The 17,617-nt window shown below is 43.6% G+C and overlaps 1 protein-coding gene and 1 non-coding gene across 2 annotated transcripts in view; one reads left to right on the top strand and one right to left on the bottom strand.

Moving 5' to 3' along the window:
* The window catches only part of LOC124722575 (trichohyalin-like), a 156,597-nt gene that overhangs the window by 54,561 nt on the left and 84,419 nt on the right, over window positions 1-17,617 (bottom strand). The gene's annotated exons all lie outside the window — the stretch shown is intronic.
* Window positions 14,345-14,419, top strand: Trnas-cga. Its single transcript has one exon. It is a non-coding gene; the product is annotated as a tRNA-Ser (tRNA).

The following is a 17,617-nucleotide window of genomic DNA, read 5'->3' as shown; positions in this document are numbered from 1 at the left end:
TACCCAATGCCAGCCGCGGTGGCCGAGCGCTTCAGTCCCGAACCGCGCGACTGCTACGGTCGCAGATTCGAATCCTGCCTCGGGCATGGATATGTGTGATGTCCTTAGGTTCGTTAGGTTTAAGTAGTTCTAAGTTCTAGGGGACTGATGACCTCAGTTGTGAAGTCCCATAGTGCTCAGAGCCATTTGAATCATATTACCCAATGGCAGCATGACTTCGGAGACGGGTTTTCCCATGCACTGGATACCCACGATCAAATCCATTGATTCGCACGTCTTGCCCATCCTGCACTAAGCTTATGCTCCAACTACAAGTGCAAGGTAGTGTGACGCTCTAATCACGTGACGCGTCAAACTGTTCCACGAGAGGGCGACTGGAACACACACTAATTAATTTTCAAAATGGTTCAAATGGCTCTGGGCACTATGGGACTTAACATCGGAGGTCATCAGTCCCCTAGAACTTAGAGCTACTTAAATCTAACTAACCTAAGGACATCACACACATCCATGCCCGCGGCAGGATTCGAACCTGCGACCGTAGCGGTCGCGTGGTTCCAGACTGAAGCGCCTAGAACCGCTCGGCCACCACGGCCGGCTAGTAATTAATTTGTTTATGAGTGTATGTGTTCGTTTTCTTATGCAAGGAGTGGGCCAAAATATGTTCAAGTTCAACTGTGTGAAATCTTATGGGACTTAAGTGCTAAGGTCATCAGTCCCTAAGCTTACACACTACTTAACCTAAATAATCCTAAGGACAAACACACACACCCATGCCCGAGGGAGGACTCGAACCTCCACCGGGACCAGGCGCAGAATCCATGACTGCAGCGCCTTTGACCGCTCGGCTAATCCCGCGCGTCGCAAAAATAAGGGAACACCGCTAACACAACGCAATATCACGCCTAATACGGTGTAGGAAAACCGTTGAAATTCAAAATAATTTTCAGTCGTTTCGGAATGTATACATACAGATCCTATATGGTTTTCAAAGGAACCTTGTACCATTCTTCCTGCAAAATAGTGGCAAGTTCAGGTAACGTTAATGTAGGTGGATAGCGATCTCGCAACTTCTCTCCGAAGTAGATCTGAAAAACTCATCAATATTGAGATCTAGTGACTGAGGTGGCCAGGGGAGATGCGACAATTTATCCTCGTGCCCACAAAACCAGTCCTGGACGATGCGCTCAGTGTGAAGAAGTACTTTGTCGGCAGCAGAGTCATTTTGCAGTCAGTTTCAAATGCCGGTTGTCTAACTTTTCTCAACAGTACTCCTCAGAAAGAAGGTCGCCTTCTCTCCAACGATTCTCATTTACGTTCCGAGGCATCTCCGTAATACTTACATGTTGTTCGAACCTACCGGTAACAATTCTAGCAGCCCGCCTCTGAGTAGCTTCGATATCTTCCTTCAATCCGACCTGGTGCGGATTCCAAACACTCGAGCAATACTCAAGAATGGCTCTCACTAGTCTCCTATATGTGGCCTCCTTTACAGATGAACAACCCTTTCCTAAAATTCTCCCAACTAACCGAAGTTGACCATTCGCCTTCCCTACTACAATATTTACCTGCTCGTTCCATTTCATATAACTTTGCAACGTTAATCCTAGGTGTTTAATCGACGTTACTGTGTCCTGTATCAAGCAGCTCACGACTAATGCTGTATTCGAACATTATAATACTGTTTCTCTTCTCATCTGAATTAATTTATATTTTTATACTTTTAGAGCTAGGTGCTATTCATAACACCAACTAGAAACTTTATCCAAATCATCTTGTACAGTCACTCAACTTCGATATATCGTTCATTACAGTATCGTCAGCAAACAGAAGCAATTTGCTGCTCACCCTGTCCGTCAGATTATTTGTGTACACAGAGAATAATAGCGCTCTTATAACACTTCGCTAGGGCACTCCTGACGGTACTTTTGTCTCTGATGGACACTATCCATCAAGAACAACGTACTTCAGAAGGGCCGGCCGCTGTGACCGAGCGGTTCTAGGCGCTTCAGACCGGAACCGCGCTGCTGCTGCGGTCGCAGGTTCGAATCCTGCCTCGGGCATGGATGTGTGTGATGTCCTTAGGTTAGTTAGGTTTAAGTAGTTCTAAGTCTAGGGGACTGATGACCTCAGATGCTAAGTGCCATAGTGCTTAGAGTCATTTGAACCATTTGAACTTACGAAGGCTTCGAACCGCTCACATATCTGGGAAACTATTGCGCATGCTCGTACCTTCGTTACCAGTCAGCAGCGGGGCACCGTGTCGAGCGCTTTTTGAAAATCCAGGAATATAGAATGTGCCTGTTGTTCTTCATCCATAGTTCTCAGTATATCACGTCAGAAAAGAAAAAGCTGAGATTAGCACGAGCAATGCTGTCTAAAACGTGCTGACTTGTTGACAGAAGCTTTTCCGCCTCAAGAAAATTTATTACATTCGAATTGAGAATATGTTCAATAACTCTGCATCAAACCGATGTCAAGGATATTGGTCTGTGATTTTGCTGGTCCGTTTTTTTTAACCTTCTTGTATACGTGAGTCACCTGCGCTTGGGGCTTTTCGCTGGGCGAGAGATTCACGATAATTGCGAGCTAAATAAGGGGCTAAAACAGTAGAATATCTTTTGTAAAACCGAAATGGGATTCAATCCAGACCTGGTGAGTTACTTGTTTTCAACTCTTTCAGTTGTTTCTCTATGCCAGGGATGCCTATTACTATGTCCTCCATGCGAGAGTCTGTGCGGTGTGTAAACGACAGTATGTTTGTATGATTCTTCTCTGCGAACGATTTCTTAAACACGAAACTTAGAACCTTTCCTTTTGCTATCTTCTGCTGTCACACCAGACTAGCCGACGAAACGAGTGAGTGGGTAGACCCCTTTGCGATTTTACATAGGTAGGACCAGAATTTTCTGGGTTCTCAGTTAGATATTTTACTAAGATATGGCGCTGGTAGTTGTACGCTTCGCGCATAGCTCTTTTCACAGACGCACAATCTCCACTAACCTTTTCCTGTCATCATTTGTGCGTTCTCTTTTGAACCGAGAGTGCAACAGCCCTTGCTTCCAAAGCATTATCCCAATTACGCTGTTAAACCATGGTGGGTCTTTCCCGTCCTTAATCCACTTACAAGGCACATAGTTCCCGAGACCACGATTTGCAGTCTGTTTAAACATTGCCCATAATTTATCTACTTCCATCTTACAGGAACTACTTGATGTCACTTCACTGTCTGAGTGAGATCCTAACAACTGCTTATCTGATCTTTGTAGCAGAAAACTCTCCTAGCCTTCTTGGCTGATTTATTAACCCTCGCAACCATAGTTGCTATAATGATATCATGATCAGTTATCCCTGTCTCTATACTGACACTGTCGATAAGGTTAGGCCTGTTTGTAGCTACATGGTCAAAAATATTTCACTTGCGTTTGGGGCTGTCGAACTAGCTGCTCAAGAAAGTTTTCGGAAAACGTGTTTGCAAGTCCTTCACAAGACTGTTTGTATCCCCTGCAGTGAATCAATAGGCGTCCCAGTCTATACTCGGTATGTTAAAGGCGCCTCCAACTAATATTTCATGATCTGGGTATTTCTGCGTTTCTGGCGGTAGACATTCTTTGAATGACTCTAAAACTGTAACACCAGAATCGGGTGGCCGATAAAGACATCCAACAAGTAACTTTATGTCACCTAGACACGTTATACGCGTCCAGATAACTTCATTGTCGCACTCAAATTCGACTTCAGTACAGACAATATTTTTGCCAACTGCAGTGAACACTCCCTCTCCCCTAATGTGTCTTTCCGACATAAGTTCCATGGCTCACTAAGTATCTCAGAGCTTTCTACTTTCGGTTTCAGCCAGCTTAAAAATTCTTCCACCCGGTGCACAGCTACGGCTAGTCAGTTCTCCATTAATGAGATCTCTTGACTTTGTGCCAATCGCTGCCGCGGTTCCTCAATCAGAATCTCTTCTGGAATCATCCAGTTACCTGTCATCGGATGTGATACCAGTCTACCTACCTAGAATAGACGCCTCCGAAGCTGTCTGGAACCCATAGCAGTGGTCCTCGAGCTACGCCGAGACACGGCCACTACAGCTCGGACCTTAGGGACTTGGGTCCGCACTATTTGTGTAACCAGTTCCTCGTGAACCTGTACTTTGGCTCTAGTTATTGTGATTCAGTTTTCAGTGGCTATCAATGCTTTGGGCTTACGTATCTCACCGCTTCCAAACACAGAGACTTAATTGTGAACTATTTCTTGTGTTGTGTAATAATGCTCCAAAGAAGTACAACTGAAGAAATATGTTCATTTCAATAAACTTGTTTTCCATTGTTTACCTGTGCTTTAGTTTCTCTACATCGAACTCAGCCTGGGCAACGTCAAGTTTGACTAAGATTTTATGACGTCATTGTATCACTTTTAAATATGTTACTCGAGCTCACATCCTAAAGTATTAGAGCTACGTGAAGATCAGTAATCAGTGTCGGTTCAGAAACAGGAAATCAGGGAATTTACCGCTTTGTGACTTTAAAATTATGTCACAAAGACGTCAGACTGACGTTAGTTGGCGGGAAGCTTTCTGATTGGCTGTTTCTGCAGCAGCTCTGATACTGTGGACAATCACAGAGCACCATAATGCGAAGAGTTTTGTCGTTGTTGGGGAGCTTTCTGACTGGATGTATTAGCGGCACCTATTTATGTAAGCCAATCAGCTCCTATCATGTGTACATGGAATGTGTGGACCGGGTGTATGTTTCACCATGTGAGGAGTTCGACCAATTGGGTGGCGAGTATTTCAAGATAGAACAACCGGACTTAGACACAGTTTTGGTTGCTGTCACTTCCCCCACCTTCTAAGCAGTTCATTGTATGCTAAAGAGAGAGCTGAGGGATGCAGGACATGTAAATGAAAGAAACAGATGTATACCAGGCGTCTCTCTTAACAGTCGTCAGGCGCATTTTCTCTGGTGTTTCGGTAGGTATTTGCGAGTTCGATTTTGCACTGAGTAGCTGAAGCCTCTGAAACGTTTAATGCTTGTCACGTATTTCATACGAAGCCCAGTTTCAACAGAAAGCGTTGGTTTGTTTCTCATTAGAAACAAAATTATTTTTCAATATAAATTTTAGGTGCCCATTCAATAGAACCCTCCCAAATTAGTCTAGTCCGATATTCGTTTTCTCGATGTTTATTAACAGGGCCAGTAAAACGCGAAGAATAAACAACGGTCCAGCAGCCACTCGTAGCACCGCCTGCTTGGCGGTAGAAGTGGTGGTGGTGGTTAGTGTTTAACGTCCCGTCGACAACGAGGTCATTAGAGACGGAGCGCAAGCTCGGGTGAGGGAAGGACTGGGAAGGAAATCGGCCGTGCCCTTTCAAAGGAACCATCCCGGCATTTGCCTGAAACGATTTAGGGAAATCACGGAAAACCTAAATCAGGATGGCCGGAGACGGGATTGAACCGTCGTCCTCCCGAATGCGAGTCCAGGGTGCTAACCACTGCGCCACCTCGCTCGGTGGCGGTAGAAGTCAACGTGGGCAAGGGCGGTGTTGTCACTGCAGGGTACTGGTTATTTTTCGAGTGCATGTTAATACATATCGATAAAACATATTTTTTGCGAAAGTAATTAAAAACAAACTGGAAAAAAATTTTAGAACCCAAGAAGAACAATGTGGATTCGCGGCTGGGAGATCATGTGTAGACCATATTTTCACATTACTATAGATTTTGGAGAAACATAGGGAAAAATCAAAAAATATAGGATTAATTTTCATAGGTCTAGAAAAAGCGTATGATACTGTTCCAAGAAAATTACTTTGGAGAGCACTACATATGGCAAACATAAACCCTTCCTTGATTAAAATAATACAACAGATGTATAAAGATAACATTTGCCAAGTGAAAGTTGGTAATAAACTTTCACAGAAATTTAGAACAAGCAAAGGCCTTTTACAGGGCTGTCCCATGTCTCCATCATTATTTAAAATCTATATAGATATTAGCCTTAGAATGGTCTCGTAAATGTAATAGTATGGGATTAGAAATAAGAGATGGAGTTTACCTACATCATTTATTGTTTGCTGATGATCAAGCAGTCGTAGCACAAGATGGGGAGGATACTAACAATTTTTTTTTTTTTTGTCATCAGTCTACTGACTGGTTTGATGCGGCCCGCCACAAATTCCTTTCCTGTGCTAACCTCTTCATCTCAGAGTAGCACTTGCAACCTACGTCCTCAATTATTTGTTTGACGTATTCCAATCTCTGTCTTCCTCTACAGTTTTTGCCCTCTACAGCTCCCTCTAGTACCATGGAAGTCATTCCCTCATGTCTTAGCAGATGTCCTATCATCCTGTCTCTTCTCCTTATCAGTGTTTTGCACATATTCCTTTCCTCTCCGGTTCTGCGTAGAACCTCCTCATTCCTTACCTTATCAGTCCACCTAATTTTCAACATTCGTCTATAGCACCACATCTCAAATGCTTCGATTCTCTTCTGTTCCGGTTTACCCACAGTCCATGTTTCACTACCATACAATGCTGTACTCCGGACGTACATTCTCAGAAATTTCTTCCTCAAATTAAGGCCGGTATTTGATATTAGTAGACTTCTCTTGGCCAGAAATGCCTTTTTTGCCATAGCGAGTCTGCTTTTGATGTCCTCCTTGCTCCGTCCGTCATTGGTTATTTTACTGGCTAGGTAGCAGAATTCCTTAACTTCATTGACTTCGTGACCATCAATCCTGATGTTAAGTTTTTCGCTGTTCTCATTTCTACTACTTCTCATTACCTTCGTCTTTCTCCGATTTACTCTCAAACCATACTGTGTACTCAATAGACTGTTCATTCCGTTCAGCAGATCATTTAATTCTTCTTCACTTTCACTCAGGATAGCAATGTCATCAGCGAATCGTATCATTGATATCCTTTCACCTTGTATTTTAATTCCATTCCTGAACCTTTCTTTTATTTCCATCATTGCTTCCTCGATGTACAGATTGAAGAGTAGGGGCGAAAGGCTACAGCCTTGTCTTACACCCTTCTTAATACGAGCACTTCGTTCTTGATCGTCCACTCTTATTATTCCCTCTTGGTTGTTGTACATATTGTATATGACCCGTCTCTCCCTATAGCTTACCCCTACTTTTTTCAGAATCTCGAACAGCTTGCACCATTTTATATTGTCGAACGCTTTTTCCAGGTCGGCAAATCCTATGAAAGTGTCTTGATTTTTCTTTAGCCTTGCTTCCATTATTAGCCGTAACGTCAGAATTGCCTCTCTCGTCCCTTTACTTTTCCTAAAGCCAAACTGATCGTCACCTAGCGCATTCTCAATTTTCTTTTCCATTCTAACTATATGTGCAATCAACTAGCAGTAGCATACAAAACTTGGGGTTTGAAGATTAATTACCAAAAAACAGAATACTTGACTAATGATTCAGATGAGCTATACATTGAAGGAAAGAAAATAAAAAAAGATGAACACTTTCTGTTATTTGGGATCCATTTTAGAAATCGAGGGAAAATCAGAGTCAGAAATCAATAAAAGAATTAGTAGCGGACGGAGGGTCATTGGGATGCTTAACTCAGTCTTATGGAGCAGGAATGTAATGAGCAGAACTAAAAAATTAATATACAAATCCATATTAGAGAGTGTGGTTCTGTATGGAATGGAGACCTGGACAATTAACATGAAGCACATTAAAAAATTACAAGCTCTAGAGATGGACTTCTGGAGAAGATCGGCAAGAATCTCCAGGAAAGAAAAGATAAGCAACACCGAAATAATAAGGAGAATGGAAATAAAAGAAAGAATATATGACGTAATGGATAGGAAGAAATTACATCTACGACGAATGGAGAAAACTGCATGAACGTGGTCGCGATGTGCCGCCGACTGCAACTAGCGTGCGACGACCTGGGGCCGTGGTCCACCAAGTGCCGACTCAAATTTAACGCCGCCAAGAGCCAGGCGGTCGTCTTCACTGGGAGACGACTGCCTCCTGCCCTGCCGCCTGTCACGATCTTGGGAGGCCCCATCCCGTGGTCTTCATCCTGCAAATACCTCGATGTGACGCTGGACAGGCATCTCACCTGGCTGCCGCACATCCGAGACATCAGGGGGCGAGCGATTGGGCGTCTCTGGGCGCTCTACCCGCTGCTGAACCCCGCACCCACCCTCCCACCTCGGCACGGCCTGACTGTGTACTTGGCCCTTGTCCGGCCAGTACTCGAGTACGCCGCCGTAGTGTGGGGGAATGCAGCTCCGTCGCACGTTGCGATGCTCCGGCGCGTCTAGAATCGGGCGCTTAGACTCGCTCTCCACAAGCCGCCTCGTTACTCGACGAGGTTCCTTCATGAGGAAGCAGGCGTCCCGCTGCTGCGGGATCGCTTCAGGCCGTCCGCCAGGGTGTTCTATGCCTCTGCCGAACACTCTGGCAGTCGTCTTATTCGTGGACTGGGACCCCAAGTCCACCACAGGCCGACCACGCGTTGGCCTGATCTGCTGCGGGAGTAGTTTCTTCCGCAGCCCCGATGACGTTTTTGACGAAGCGTCCGCACCCACGCGGCAGCTCACATAGGCCAATTCTACCCGTGAGGCCAGAAATAGTTCTTGAGGTCCACACAGGAACAGCAGCTTCGCTGCTTAGCCTGTCTCACTCCTGGTAGATGTAACCAGAGATTTGCAGTGCAGTGCAGTGCAGACCGGCAGTGTTTACCAACCACAAGGAACATCTCCGGCCAGTACTTACGCCGGCCCTAGCATTGTATTCAGTCGCTGTAACAGTGTAGTAGCACGTTGTATTTTGTATTTTTTTAGTGTAGATTTTGGTCAGTATTTTCTTCCATTGCCTTGTTTCCTGATCTGGTTTGCTGCCACAAGAGTTGTGAGGGTTTTTTTGTTTGTTCTTGCGTTTAACACTTAGCGTATGTCAAGAATGCGCTTTTCTTTAATTATAATGAAGTGTGTTCAAATTGACTGTTTCTTTTTTCCGGCCGACCGCAGGACACTACAATGTTATCATACAAATAGCTTATTTGCCAAAAATGTCGAAGTCTAGCCATATTACTTGTACTGTACAGTCACATTTGAAACAGTCAAGTAACGCTTCAATATCAGTATCACAAAGGTTTACATTTACATCGTACATGAAATGTAGAATGAAATGCATTGGTTCTTAATTGCGAAAAGTTGAGTCCACTCTGATAGGAGGGGTGGATAGTTGGAGGTCAGTTCTAGCACAGACTCATGTCCCCTTTACTAATTTTAACTTTTCACCTAAAACATTTTTTTCGTATGATGCGTCGTTTTCGAGTTATTTAGTTGCCTAAAACAAACTATATATATATTCTTGAGCGGAAATGGAGGAAAACAGGTCCTCTGACCATTTGTTCGGAAATGCTTCGTTGCCATGGTAGATGGCGCTGGAAGTTCCTCTGGCCATGTGCCGTGTGTTTTTTGTGTGTTGCAGGCTGTGTGATTGATGCAGCATACTGTAAGCAGCAGAATGTTTCGGTATTCATGTCGGGAACAAACCGAGATGGTGTTTGACTACAGCCAAACAGATGGAAACAGTCGAGAGGCAGCACAGCTATACCAAAACAAGTATCCTCACAGACACCAACCACATCACACGACATTTCAAGCCCTTTCACGGCGTTTGTGTGATCATGGGTCCTTTCGGACAGATGAACGTGCAGGGAGGTGGTGGACTGTGCTACACCATATTTGGAGGACCGGGCTCTACAGATGCTGAGACAAACTCTGGTAAAAGCTTCTAACAAATGGCCCGCAAACATTGTGTAAGCCAAAGTACGATTATGTATATCCTGCATGACAACCGCTACTATCCCTTTCATCTGCAACAAGTACAAGAGTTATCAGCAGCGGATTTCCCTTTATGGAAGGATTTTGTGGATGGTTTTTGCACCAGACCATCAAAATTATGGGATTTCTGTCATCAGTTCTCTTTACCGGCGAGCCATTCCGCTGCTTACTGCACGCTGCGTCAACACTCAGACTGTAACACACAAGGAGCAGACCGCACGTGGTCAAAGGAACATCCATTCGTCAGTGCCATATACCGTGACATCGAAGCCCCTCCGGACACACATTCATAGCACCTTTTTCCTTCCATTTCCATTCAAGAATCCGTCCCTGCATTTTGTCGGTTTTATTAACGTTCACCCTGTATAAGTCCAAATATTTTTATATGTGTAAATTTAATATGCACTCACATCAGTATGTTGGTTATTTTTTCTCCGCATTGAACACTCTTCCCACAAACACGTCACAAACTTTATGGTCTGGTGTTTTTACACGGCTGTAACCACACCACACTTAAAGTAGTAAAGGAGTTTTGCTATTTGGGGAGCAAAATAATTGATGATGGTAGAAGTAGAGAGGATATAAAATGTAGACTGGCAATGGCAAGGAAAGCGTTTCTGAAGAAGAGAAATTTGTTAACAACGAGTATAGATTTAAGTGTCAGGAAGTCGTTTCTGAAAGTATTTGTATGGAGCGTAGCCTTGTATGGAAGTGAAACATGGACGATAAATAGTTTGGACGAGAAGAGTATAGAAGCTTTCGAAACGTGGTGCTACAGAAGAATGCAGAAGATTAGATAGGTAGATCACATAACTAATGAGAAGGTACTGAATAGAATTGGGGAGAAAAGGAGTTTGTGGCACAACTTGACTAGAAAAAGGGATCGGTTTGTAGGACATGTTCTGAGGCATCAAGGGATCACCAATTTAGTGCTAGAGGGCAGCATGGAGGGTAAAAATCGTAGAGGGAGACCAAGAGATGAATACACTAAGCAGATTCAGAAGGATGTTGGTTGCAGTAGGTACTGGGAGATGAAGAAGCTCGCACAGGATAGAGTAACATGGAGAACTGCATCAAACCAGTCTCAGAACTGAAGACCACAACAACAACAACAACAACAACTTCACCACTAACCGTTTTGTGCCCATGTGTCCACACCTCAACACCTGACCTGCTGTCGCCCAATGTGGCGTCGAATGTAATAAGACCTGCACCAAGGCGTCCGGACCTGGCCAGTAAGGGGCATCCCGGCCAATGACGCCAAACGCTCATTTCCTGATCTGCTGACCAGGGGAAGGTAAACATGGCTTGCTGTTGCCACAAATACATTGGAGGTACTAACCAACCTAAAAAGTACTACTTCTAATAGCTACAATTATTTGCCTGCAAATGATGTAAATACTAATGTAATGTTGTTCAGTAAATTGTCCTGAGTCACCAATGAAAATATTCGCACTTATGTATATATATGAGTATATCCTCCTGATTGCATAGCAGTCTAAGTATACTGCCATGTCCTGATCAGGGCTGTTGTTAAAATATCGATATATCGGCATACTTCCCAACATACTTTGGCGGTATATATGTCAATACATCATGTGTTTTTGCGTTTAGTTTAAAATGTTCGTAATTTTTTTGACGAACATTGCTTCGAGTTAGGCAGCCGTTTCGAGGGTGTATAGGGCGGTCATCTTCGTGGAGTTGAGTTTGAACGACGCTAAGAGCCGGACGTGCTGCCCATCTGGGGGTGGTACTGGGTTGGTGGCCACGATCGGAGTCAAGTATGTACGTAGCGACGTTCGAAAACGGTCAAGTTGAGCGCAAAGTAGTGATTTAGGACAGCAGACAACAGTGTATTTTGTGAACTGCGAACAGACTGTCGAGTACCGTAATCGCAACATATGAATTTTATAGTGAGGTGTTGTAGCATCAGTTATTAATGGTTGCGCTTATGTTAAAGCCCCTCAGACTGTATTTTAAGTGTTTAGTCAATATATTGAAGACTATTCGTGGGTAAACAGAAATAAACTACTTGTTCAAATTATAAATCAACGTGAATGATTCAATATTTTAAATTACACCTGCCTGCATTGTTTTTTTTTAATATTTTATTTCAGCTTGAAAATGTTTACAATAGGTGTGAGCTGGTACCCTATGACGAAAAACGTAGCCAAGCAATGAGACCAGCCACATCTCTGGGGCCGCTCAATTAAGCTGAGTGTTGAGGGTAACAAATCTATATATTTTTGTGCCATAGCATGTGGGGGATTGAGCTAAATATTTAATCTAAACTGTTTTTTTATCAAAAATCGGCGAATAGCACCATCACCAATTATATAAATATTTTCATCATTTTCAGCGAATTTTTGCAGTGTGTAGTGCCCAGTACTGTAGTAACTGGATATGATGAAAGCTCAAACAGTAGTAAAACTCCTTCACACAGTGAACTAAAATTACGTTCTAGTACAATTTCAAAAGAACAGTTTGAAATATTTACCGAAAATTACAAAAAATATAATATAAAGTAAAAATATCGGCGCTCGAATTAGCCTTTTCGATACCGATATATATATTTATTGCTAAAAACACAGTTTCTCTCTGCTGAATCCCATATTCCGACCTCTCATTCAAAAATGGTACATATTCTGCTAAATCGGCTACGATTACTCTATGCAGCTCTACTAGCCGCATTCGTTCATATTAATCAGCCAAGCATTGCCGAGATCATAGCTTTTGAACTTTCATAAATTTACAATTTTTAAGACAACGATAACTTGTAAACTATTATGTATTTTTGTGACACGTCTAGATAATTTAGCTTTACATATTTTTCTGTCCATGAGTTCCAACTCGCACCTAACTGTCACTCTTAGTTAGGTTTTTATCAATTTTTCTCTGGCATATAAATTCCCCCAAGCGCGCAAACACGGCCATACATACCACTGCCAAGCTTCCGTTCGGGTTTTTCCAAGGCCGCGTAATCGCTAGCCACTCTCCACGGCCTCGTGGCAACCGCCAGCCACGCACTCTGCGGCGCAGAACTTCCCTTCTAATCTGCCCTCACTGCTTGTATGCTCACACAGTCTTTTTCTTTGGCTGTGTGAAGCAAGTCTAGGTGGCACAAAGAAGTCCGATTGTACCGGAGACGGAGGGTGAGACTGGCGGTGTGAATGGAATAACAAGATTTTCGATGTGAAGAAATAGCACACTAGTTGCATTAAAAACCACTTTTTAAAGCAACTAGTGTGCTATCTCTTCACATCGGCATTCTTCAAAGCCAGTGGCCGAAAATGATGAACAAAAATCTAAATGAAAAGATTGGTCTTTGCGGTGGCCAGGGGCATGTGAGGGATAATGCTGATTTACTCGGTGCTCGGCGCTACCAACAGAAACTGCAACGTTTGACTTCACCACGCATTTTTGACACTGTAACTTCTTGGTCGCTGGCGTTTACAGAAATGAAGGAACAGATAAGTCGACATGAAATGTTCGGGACAAATCCGATATGTGACAAAACCGAACGACGAACCTGTTGGTCACCTTTTATATGGGCACTTACATGCAGTTACCGTAGTTAGCAAAGTGGTTATCGCCAAGCTTGAACGTGCATAGGCCGGCCGAAGTGGCCGTGCGGTTAAAGGCGCTGCAGTCTGGAACCGCAAGACCGCTACGGTCGCGGGTTCGAATCCTGCCTCGGGCATGGATGTTTGTGATGTCCTTAGGTTAGTTAGGTTTAACTAGTTCTAAGTTCTAGGGAACTAATGACCTCAGCAGTTGAGTCCCATAGTGCTCAGAGCCATTTGAACCATTTGAACGTGCATAGTTTTCGTTTCAATTCATGTTCTAAGGGGAATAAGAAGGCTGCTAGCTTGTTGATGTACGGAATATCTAATACTTAAATATACAGTTCTAAAACAGACAATATATTTACAATGCGTAGCCGGTATTTTTACAGGCCGGTACGTCGATATTTCATTACCTGTTGGCCATATCGAGGGCCGATAATGATATTTTTTTAATATCAATATATGGGATTTTAGGGCAGGACGAGTACCCACCGACAGGTACTGTATTCAGAACGAGATTTTCACTCTGCAGCGGAGTGTGCGCCGATATGAAACTTCCTAGCAGATTGAAACTGTGTGCCGGACCGAGACTCGAACTCGGGTCATTTGCCTTTCGCGGGCAAGTGTTTTACCATCTTTTTTTTCATTTTGTTCGTTGTTGATCGTTGTGTTTGGTCGTTGCGGACGTCACAATGACATCCGTTCAAGTTCGTTTGTTGATCCTTCCACGCAGTTTTTTTATTACATAGACCAACCGGCTCTCTGACCAAACACGCTGAGCTACCGTGCCGGCTTACCATCTGAGCTACCCAAGCACGACGCACGCCCCGTCCTCACAGCTTTACTTCTGCCAGTACCTCGTTTGGTTAGCTTGAGAGCTTCAGTAAAGTTTGGAAGGTAGGAGACGAGATACTGGCAGGAGTACAGCTATGAGCACGGGGCGTGAGTCGTGCTTGGGTAGCTCAGTTGGTAGAGCACTTGCCCGCGAAAGGCAAAGGTCCCGAGTTCGAGTCTCGGTCCGGCGCACAGTTTTAATCTGCCAGGAAGTTTTAGGTACTGTATTTCCAGCACATCTCACAACTGCTTCTTGTGTCATGGGAGAATGGATAGACATTTTGGAAAGAGATACAATTCCAGCAAATGCTACATGTTGTGTTGGCCGACCCAATCATGTAATGCAACTTCTTGCCATTCTGTTGCATTGTCATTATTTTTTTAACAATATTCTTCTTGTCTGCTGTCATACACTCCTCCATTATCATGCCTTTCCATCTTTCATACAAAAAGCTGTTAATTAATTTCTCTGATGGATGTTTACAACAAGTATACGTGTCAAAGTCCTCTGTGCTCAAGGCACGCGTCTCATCAGTTGAGCACATGAGACATAGACACAAAGAAAGTGGATGAATGATGACGCTCATGCAATCGAATTATAAAAAGTGGAACTGCTCCAGGGATGGAGGTCTGACCTTGCAAGCTATTGGTCGAAATCAGTGCCCAACTGCGATTAGCAGTCAGCAACGATATTTAGTTAAGGGAAGTCTTGAGGAATAAGACACGAGCTAGAGTACATCGTAAATATTTTAAAATGTAACTGGAATTTATTTTTGTAAGTTATAGAGAATACTGTAGAGATGTAAAGGATTGGTTTTAATGAACATTTCAACTAAAGCAAAATATGTGTTCGACGGAGATCACAATTAATTTTTCTGTTGTTAGTTTTTAAAAAACAGTATTAGTATAGTAGAGAATCCTAAAAGTCATGAACTTAATGGTTTTAATAGTAATACAGATAATAATGTATAAATAAATAAAACACATGCTTTTATATCTTTATCTGAATTACACTACCGGCCATTAAAATTTCTACACCAAGAAGAAATGCAGATGATAAACGGGTATTCATTGGACAAATATATTATACGAGAACTGACATGTGATTACATTTTCACGCGATTTTGGTGCATAGATCCTGAGAAATCAGTAACCAGAACAACCGCCTCTAGCCGTAATAACGGCCTTGATACGCCTGGGCATTGAGTCAAACAGAGCTTGGATGGCGTGTACATGTACAACTGCCCATGCAGCTTCAACACGATACCACAGTTCATCAAGAGTAGTGACTGGCGTATTGTGACGAGCCAGTTGCACGGCCACCATTGACCAGACGTTTTCAATTGGTGAGAGATCTGGAGAATGTGCTGGCCAGGGCAGCAGTCTAACATTTTCTTTATCCAGAAAGGCCCGTACAGGACCTGCAACATACGGTCGTGCATTATCCTGCTGAAATGTAGGGTTTCGCAGGGATCGAATGAAGGGTAGAGCCACGGGTCGTAACACATCTGAAATGTAGCGTCCACTGTTGCAAAGTGCCGTCAATGCGAACAAGAGGTGACCGAGACGTGTAACCAATGGCACACCATACCATCACGCCGGGTGATACGCCAGTATGGCGATGACGAATACACGCTTCCAATGTGCGTTCACCGCGATGTCGCCAAACACGGATGCGACCATCATGATGCTGTAAACAGAACCTGGATTCATCCGAAAAAAATGACGTTTTGCCATTCGTGCACCCAGGTTCGTCGTTGAGTACACCAACGCAGGCGCTCCTGTCTGTGATGCAGCGTCAAGGGTAACCGCAGCCACGGTCTCCGAGCTGATAGTTCGCGCTGCTGCAAACGTCGTCGAACTGTTCGTGCAGATGTTGTTGTCTTGCAAATGTCCCCATCTGTTGACTCAGCGATCGAGACGTGGCTGCACGATCCGTTACAGCCATGCGGATAAGATGCCTGTCATCTCGACTGCTAGTGATACGAGGCCGTTGGGATCCAGCACGGCGTTCCGTATTACCCTCCTGAACCCACCGATTCCATATTCTGCTAACAGTCATTGGATCTCGACCAACGCGAGCATCAATGTCGTTATACGATAAACCGCAATCGCGATAGGCTACAATCCGACCTTCATCAAAGTCGGAAGAGTGATGGTACGCATTTCTCCTCCTTACACGAGGCGTTACAACAACGTTTCACCAGGCAACGCCGGTCAACTGCTGTTTGTGTATGAGAAATCGGTTGTAAACTTTCCTCATGTCAGCACGTTGCAGGTGTCGCCACGGGCGTCAACCTTGTGTGAATGCTCTGAAAAGCTAATCATTTGCATATCAGAGCATCTTCTTCCTGTCGGTTAAATTTCGCGTCTGTAGCACGTCATCTTCGTGGTGTAGCAATTTTAATGGCCAGTAGTGTAGAAGCAATCAAAAGATTTGTGACAAGTATCAGTTTTGAATTGCATATGGAATGGAATAAAACAGAGAGCCTGAGAACTTCGAGGAAGTGTATATTGAAACAACTTAATCGAAAGAAACATATGAAACTAGGACACAGAAATATATTTTTTCATCCAAATGACTGAGTGAATGTGAAACTAAGTGGAGCTAAGTAAAGTGTATGTGTTATTCTGCTGAATGTACATTATCAGAATGACTTTGCTATGGATACCATGAAAAAGTGAGGTAACCATGGCCACAGTGTCTAGCTGCACGTCCTCCATAAGATGATGAGTCTTCAGTGGCCTGAAAACTAATTAATGGTACAGAAAATAAACCACATCGAAAATTCAAAAAATGCATTTGTTTGCATATCATGTCCCAAGAAATCACCAAAATAATGAGTAATAGAAGACACTACATACTACAGAAGGAAATCACTGGGTAGCAACTGGCGCCCGATGTCTGGAATGGAGGTCCTTGGAGAATTTTAGAACATAAATTGTTCATAGATTAACAGCCGCTGACAACTCTGCGGCAAAAATGTTTGTGGGCTGAACTGTTACTTTTGGTGTGCAAGAAAACGAGGTTAATCATGATTGATTTCTTACACACATTTTTTTCCCTAAAGACAAAATGAACATTGAAAGGAGCTAGAAAATGAGTGGCATCAAACACTGGACAAGTGGTTTTATATTGCATGTCTTTTACTACAGACCACTAGCACACGCAGTTATAGAATACTCATCCAACAGTCCGCAGCTCGTGGTCGTGCGGTAGCGTTCTCGCTTCCCACGCCCGGGTTCGATTCCCGGCGGGGTGAGGGATTTTCTCTGCCTCGTGATGACTGGGTGTTGTGTGCTGTCCTTAGGTTAGTTAGGTCTAAGTAGTTCTAAGTTATAGGGGACTGATGACCATAGATGTTAAGTCCCATAGTGCTCTGAGCCATT

The sequence above is a fragment of the Schistocerca piceifrons genome, chromosome X (genome assembly GCF_021461385.2).
Source record: "Schistocerca piceifrons isolate TAMUIC-IGC-003096 chromosome X, iqSchPice1.1, whole genome shotgun sequence".
Classification (NCBI taxonomy): Eukaryota; Metazoa; Arthropoda; class Insecta; order Orthoptera; family Acrididae; genus Schistocerca; species Schistocerca piceifrons.
The sequence above is the reverse complement of the archived record's forward strand: the minus strand, read 5'-3'. Positions and strand labels throughout refer to the sequence as shown.